Below are 7,549 nucleotides of genomic sequence, written 5' to 3' on the forward strand. Positions count from 1 at the left end.
CATTCCTGGTGGGGAGGGGGTGATTTTGTGCTTCCTGAAGAGACTTGCGCTTTACACATCTGGATCTCATGGGCCAGCAAGAAAAGTGTTTTAAATGTGGGTTCCAGCATAAAGTTGCCAGCTATTAATTTTTCCATATAAGGGCACAGAGGGAAAACTACCAACTGCTGTCAGCATCATTTCATAAAAGAAAGGGTATTTTAGTATCAAAAAAGTAGAAAAGACATAATCCCAGAATAGAGAAGCTAGAGCTTCAAATTGAATAGATAGAGCTTTATGAAAAAATTTCCAACAGAAGCCTTGTTTTCCTTCTTTAGTGGTGTTTGGATGCAAATGTCTTGAGATTTCTAGACCAAGTGACCTTGGAGGAGGTACCTGGCCCAAGGGTGCTGAGGCCCCTAGTTCTCCAGACTGGAGCATTGCCTGCTCCTTCATGCCAAGGGTGGGGGGCGGCGGCTAGTTGTTTTAGGCTGGGAGAAGGGACCCCGAGACAGGGCTGCTGGTACAGGGTCTCAGCTGAGTGGTCTCCTCATCTCCAAGGAGACTTAGGAAGAGGAGGGGGAGAGGGTAGGCCTGACTGCGGTCAGTCGGTCGATAGAGGAAAATTTCTTCCTGTCCCCCTGCTCATAAAATGTTTGTGGCCAACATATTGCACAACATTCCCAGAGAGGCCACAAAGGCAGTGCTAGACTGGCGGGGTCAAATGGAGCTCATGCAGCCCAGCCCCTCTGCTCAGACCCCAGCTGTATCAGCCCCTAGGGCTGCCTATAGGGAGGGACCCAAGGCATGGGAATGGTGTGGTGTGTATGTGCTAGACACCTGAGGGACGGCCAAGGTGCTCAGGAAATCCCCTGGGAGAAAGCGTCGTCCCCAGGGAGGGGGCTGCCAATGAGAAGTAACAACTGGTTAGCTGATACTCATATGGCATTTACCACATACCAGACACTGCTAAATATGAGCTCATTTAGTCCTTGTAACAAGCCTAGGCAGGAAGTATGATCGTTCACCCATTATACAAATAAGAAAACTGAGGCACAGAGGTTAAATGACTTGTCCAAGGGCACAGTTATAAGTAGCAGGGCCTGGATTGGAACCCATGCAATCTGGTGCCAACTTCCATTCCTTTTATTTACCATGTGTGCTGTACTGCTAGACTGTGGTCCTAAGCAAGGTCACCTCTGAGCTCCCACTGTCACTAGCCATGCCCTCCCTACATCACGATCACCCTATAGTTTTCTGGGAGTTAGGAATCATTGGGAGTTGTTTATCATCTTATAGACCCTGGGTTGAATGGAAGTATTCCCTTGCCTAGTTGTGCTTTTAAAAAGTATGTCTGGGCCGGCAGGTGGTGTGGTGGTTAAGGATGCTGGATTCCCACATGGCTGAGTGCAGCTCGAGTCCTGGGCCTGGCACCATGCTTTCTCATTTTCTCTCTCTCTGTGTCTGGCTCTTGCTCTGTCTCTCTCTGATCAAATAAACAAAAATAAATGAATTAATTATTATTTTCAATAAATAAATAAATAAAATGAAAAATAAAAAAGTATGCCTAAGGCCAGCAGATGACATGGAGCTTAGGCACTGGATCCCACATGACCATCTGCATGATTTGAGTCCCAGACCCAGTGGCTTGAAAAAGCATACCCAGAGTGTGTGCGCATGTGCACACAATCCCAAGAGAGTGGAGAGGAGATTGTGGCATGGCTGTCCCCGCTGAGGGGTGATTTCTTACTTTTTCTCTCTCTGGTGAGCACAAGTACCCTATAGCAAAAATAAATAAATACATACATAAAGAAAGAAAGTCTAGGCCCAGAAGGTGGCGTGGAGGTTAAGGCAGCTAATGGCATGGTTCAAGTCCTGAGCCCTGCAGCTTGAAAATCATGCCAGGCTTGTACGCATGCATGTCCAGAATCCCAAGATTAGAGTGGAAGAGAGGAGTTTGCATCATGACCATCCCCTTGGTGGCATGCTTTCTCGCTTTCCCTCTCTCTTTTCAGTGAATGCACACACTCTGTAGGAAAAAAAAAAAAAGTCTGTCTACCATTTGATATACCTTCCTTTGAGAGGTGGAGCTTAATTCTCTTTTTCTTGAATGTGAGTTGGGCTGTTTTGCTTTTATTTATTTATTTATTTATTTTTGAGAAGTTTTTGCTATAGGGTGCATGAGCTCACCAGAGAGACAGAAAGCGAGAAATCACCCCACAGGAGGGAAGGCTATGCCATAATCTCTTCTCCTTCATACTCCTCTCAGGATCTTGGGCACACACGCACACGTGCCCAGCATGAGTTTAAGCCACCAGGTCTGGGACTTGAACTGCAGTTGATTACATGGGAGCCCAGCAACATAGCCATTAGGCCAACTGCTGGTCCCTGATTTGCTTGTAATAAACAGAATATGGCAGAAGTGAGGAAATGTCATTTTTAAGAACAGGTTATGAAAGATGACAGCTTCTGTCCTCTGTGTCCTACTCTTTCTCTCTCAGATCCCAGTCACCGTAGAAAGAAGTTCAGGCTATCCTGCTGGAGAGACCACAGGAAAGAGAACTGGAGCACCCCAGCTGACAGCCAGCATGGACTTCCAGCCTTGTGAGTGAGCCTTTCTGGAAGAGAACCCTCCAGCCCCAACCAAGGTGTGAGATGACAGAGCCCCGTCCCACAGCTTCTCTGCAGCCTCATGAGAGACCTGGAGCCAGAACCATTCAGCTAAGCCACTCCTGGCTTCCTGACCCTCCGCAACGTGATATAATCAATGTGTGTTGGAAGCCATTGAATGAGGGATACATTTGTTATGCAACGAAGAATAACTAGCATGCCTGACCAGTCTCATGGTCTGGGATCTTGGCATTAGAGCTTCGCCCCGTGGTGGGTTACGTCGCTGTTTTCCCTCATGACTCTCCAACCCGGAAGAAATAGTGATTAGGTGAACGCTGATCTGCTGATTCAGATGACATTTCCAGGCTCTTTAGGTGATGCCATTCTGAGAACGCTATGTGGCCACTTAATCATTTTCAGCTCACCTGGGGCCAGGCCTTGGTGGAGTCATGTATATAAGTTCACAGCTTTCCTGTATGGTTGCTTCTCTCCCACCAAAACCACTCCTTGCTTTTATCGACAGCAAGGAGTCAGGGCTGTCGTGGGGATGAGGGATTGAGGAGTGCGGGCTCTGGCCCAAGTAGGGTCAAGTGTCCATAGATCCCATCTGACACTCCTGGGCTGGCCCCATTCTCTGCCCTAGAGTGGTCAGAGCTGCATTTGTGCGACTCCCACAGCATCTTTCAGTCTCCTTCAGAGTTGCCACCCTTAGCTGTCCACTGACCCAGCACCAGAAATTAGCATAATGTGGGACCAGCAGTTAGCATAATGGCTATGTCACTGAACTCCCATGTAGTCGACCGCGGTTCGAGTCCTGGACCCAGTGGCTTAAACTCACACTGGGCATGTGTGCATGCATGCCCATGATGCCAAGAGAAGAATGGAGGAGAAGGGATTTCAGTGTGGCCATCCTCCCTCGGGGGCGGGGGGGGGTGATTTCTCGCTTTCTGTCTCTCCGTCTCTCTCTGTCTTTCTGGCAAGCGCACGGGCCCTATAGCAAAAACCTCTCCAAAAAAAAAAAAAAAAAGAAGAAGAAGAAAAACAAAAGAAATTAGCATAATGTGCCTATACACATCTCATTCCGTGTGAGTGCAAGTGTGAGGGGGTGAGGTGGGAGGTATCTGCGCATCATGTGTGTCTGGGTTTCCATGAGCAGCCGCCAGCCCTAGGAGTGCCTGAGCTGTAGTCCTCAAAGGGTTAAGGGAAACAGGCTCCGCCATAACTCTTAATCATAGCTTTGCAAGCTTAGCCAGTGCCCCTGTTGAAAAATGTTTCAAAAAGCAAAATAAATGATCTTTTAGTTACAGAAGTATTGATTTTGCCCACATCTAGTAATAAAGAGCAAGTCACCTGTAGCTAAAACTCTTGTAAAATATATTTTATACTCTAATAGTCTGCAGATAGAGTCACCCGCTGAGCACAGATGACAAATCTCCCCAGCGCGGCCCGCGCCCCCCATATTTCACGTCAGGGACGCAGTGGTGGCGCAGGCAGCGACAGAGCTGGGCCTCCCCGCGGGTGAAGAAGTGGCCTGATTGGCCAGAGGAAAAGAAAAAAGCCAGGTTCCGGGCACATGGTCTATCTACCTGTCCCCAGCGTGGGCCCTCAACACCAAACTGGGTCATGGTGGAGGCTGAAGACCAACTGCCCCGCGGTTAGAGCACCCCTTCCACATCAAGATCCCTCCAAAGGCGCTCCCCGCACCTGGGGCTCTCAGAGCAGGAACATGTCTCCCCACCACCCAGCTGCAGAGACTGACAGTTTGGGAGTGTTGAAACCGGATATGAGAAAAGAGTGAACAAGGGGGAAAGGGTTCTTTCCTAAAACTGGATATGAGAAGAGTGAACAAGGGGGAAAGGGTTCTTTCCTGGCGTGAAGGCCAGTTACCCTGTGCTGGCCCAGACGTGCTCACACTCACCCCATATACACATCAGGGACACACGTAGCCCCATGAGCACGTATACAGAGTACCTCCCACACACATTTAGAGGGACACACTCACCTGCCCCGCCATGTGTGCACGTATGACACTTGCACACACATGCTCAGACACAGGAGCTCACTTGGTGCACATTCAGACCTGCCAAACATCTAAAGAACCGGCTCACGTCCACTCTACCCAGGGAATTCCTTCAAGAAATAGACTTGTGTAGGAGATGCCCAGTCACTCTGCATTTGGGGCTGGGGACATGCACTTCTCTCTTCTCCCTCGTATTAGATACCCAGCTCTCCCCACACACAGCCACGCACACGTCTGCTTCCCACCCCTCACTGCAGGCCAGAAGGGGGTTGATCAGTGGGAGTACAGGAGAGGAGGCCCGGACCTAGGAGGCCACACACTGGTGCCAGTCCCTCCTCTGCCCTGACCTTCTGGTGGGCCTCAGCAAGTCTGCATTTCTCTGAGCCTCCATTTGAATGGGGCCCCATTTTTTTTTTTGAGAGGTTTTTGTTATAGGGTGTGTAGACTCTCCAGAAAGACAGAGAGAGACAGAGAGACAGAGAGACAGAAAGTGAGAAATCACCCTCCAGGAGGGATGGCCATGCCTCTTCTCCATTCTCCTCGGGGATCTTGGGCACGCATGCATATGCACCCAGCGTGAGTTTGAGCCACCGGGTCTGGGACTTGAACCATGGTCCGCTACATGGGAGTCCAGTGACATAGCCATTACGCCAACTGCTGGTCCTGGGTCCCCACATTTTGCCTGGCATCATGGCCTCACAGCATCCCCTGAAGGCCCAGTTGGTTCACCATGCCCTTGGCGAGGGCATCCTTGAAATCAGGGTGTCCTCTGTCTTCTTCCCCTCTGTCCTTTCCTGCAGGCAGCTTGCCACAAACTACACTCATAAGAGCCTGTTCCATTACCGCCCAACTGGCACTGAGTGAAGGGGTAGGGGTTGCAGCACCTCTTCCAGTAAGGTGATTTGGGGACAAAAGTGGTCCCAAGAAACTGGGTACACTCAAGGAGCTACTGGAGACCCATCACTGTAGCAGGGAATAAATATTTTTTTCCAATCCCTGCTGGGAGGGGGGGTCATTAGCAAGAGGAAGGGGGAAGGGGTGAAGGGCAGAAGTGGGGAGAAGGTGAGGGGATGGATGAGTCTGGTTGTACAGGGGTGGGGGATGGTGGGAGAGGGCGAGGAGCACCCTGAGGGAATAGTGGAGCTGAGGGGGTCAGAGGGAGAGACTGGGGGGGTACAGCAGCTTAAACGAAGGCACTAACAGGGGATTTGTAGGGGGCTACTTTTGGGTGGTCAGAGAGGGCCAGGAACACGCAGGGATATCTGCACGCTGAGGAGCAGTAGCCCTTGGAAGGGAAGGGACAGAGCAGGTAGCTGCCCCGCGCTGGGATTGGGGTGGGGTGGGGGAGGGGAGAGCTCTTTAAGCGGCGGCCGCGCTAATAACCTGTCCAGGAGATGGCTCGTGGCAAATTGCTTTGTTACTCTTGTCAGCGCGGCCGGGGCCGCCGTCAGCGCGCGCCATGGATCAAGATGATGAATCGCCGCGGACCGCGCAGATGCGGGCGGCCCGCGGCCGGGGCCCCGGCTCGGGGGGGGGGGGAGCCGCGGGGGGCCCCTGGCCTTCGCCATTAACTCCCGAATTAGCTCTAAGCCGCCCACCACCCAGACACCGCCCCGGGGAGCCCAGCCTTGGGGGCAGGAGTGGGCCCAGCGCGGGGGTGAGCCAGGCGCTCCCACCCAGACCTGGACCCAGGTCTCCCGACTCTAAGCTTCTCTGGACGTAGAGGAGAGTGGGCTGCCTGGGGGGCGTGGGAGGACCACATTCTCAAGCCACCTCCATGCAACCTGGGGTTCAGAACTTGGAAGGTGTAAGAACTTGGCGGGTGTAGGCACCCGGAGGGTTGCTCCAACCCGGCTTTCTCCGCCTGCACCGCCCCGACCCCGACCGGACCCCAAGCAGTGAGCAGCTAGCGAGACTCGGAGTTCTCTTTGCCAGTGTATGCGTGTGCCGCAGGAGGTAGGGTTTGGCTTCCTTGCTCTAAACCGAGCTCAGAGACCAGAGCTGACAGGGCTGGGGCCGGCGTAGGGACTTAGGAGGACTTAGGCCCCTCCCTTCCCAGCTCGTTCAGCGCACACCGCTGGAACCTGGTGTCCTTGTAGTTTCCAGGCAAGCTGGACACCCATGAGCACCCAGTTTTCCCAAGTTCCTAAATTAATCATTCTTTGTCCACTCTCCACTTGGTCCAATTTAGATGCATCTTCCCTGCCCAGCTCGTGAGCGCGCGCGTGCACACACACACACACACACACACGCACACACTCAGGAATTTACCATCACCCAGTCCACAAAAGCAGTCTACATTCACACCAGGAACACATCTGAATGTACATACATACGACTGTTACACACAAATACAGGAATACATGTTCGAATATCCGTAACACAGATACTGAATTGCAGCGAATAGACAAGCATATCCGGAAGTATGCGGTGCCCCATCTGCCCAGGAAAGTCTGTTGGGGTGGGTCCCCAGTTCCTCTGGGGATGCTTTCTCTTAAACCCTTTGAAGGTGTCAGCCACAGCCTTTCCCTCTGGCTGGTAGGTGGGAAGCCCTCCCCCATCTCTAATTCTTAGCTCCTGTCTAGACAGTGGCACTTTCAAAATGGTTTTGTTAAATCAGTAAAACCCACCCACACTGTGGCACCCCAAGCCTCCCATGCCCCCGGCTCCCTAAAGGACACAGTCCCTTTCCCTGCCCTACCTTGTTTTGACTTTCCATCCCAGAGTGAGCTTGCCAGGGACTTTGTGGCCCCCGCCCCACCCCCCAATCCACAGCCAAGTCAGAGCCCACCCCTGGGCTGCAATATTTGTGGAAGTTTGTGAGGTTGGGATTGTGACTGAGTGACCAGAGAAGCTGTCTCTGTCCACACTGTAGAAGTGTGGAAGGCTGCATTCCTGCCAAGGTGGGCCTCGTTTGGTAGTGTGGGCTTCCACAGGTGT

Source organism: Tupaia chinensis, unplaced genomic scaffold, assembly GCF_000334495.1.
Source record: "Tupaia chinensis unplaced genomic scaffold, TupChi_1.0 Scaffold143599_1, whole genome shotgun sequence".
In the NCBI taxonomy this organism is placed as follows: domain Eukaryota; kingdom Metazoa; phylum Chordata; class Mammalia; order Scandentia; family Tupaiidae; genus Tupaia; species Tupaia belangeri.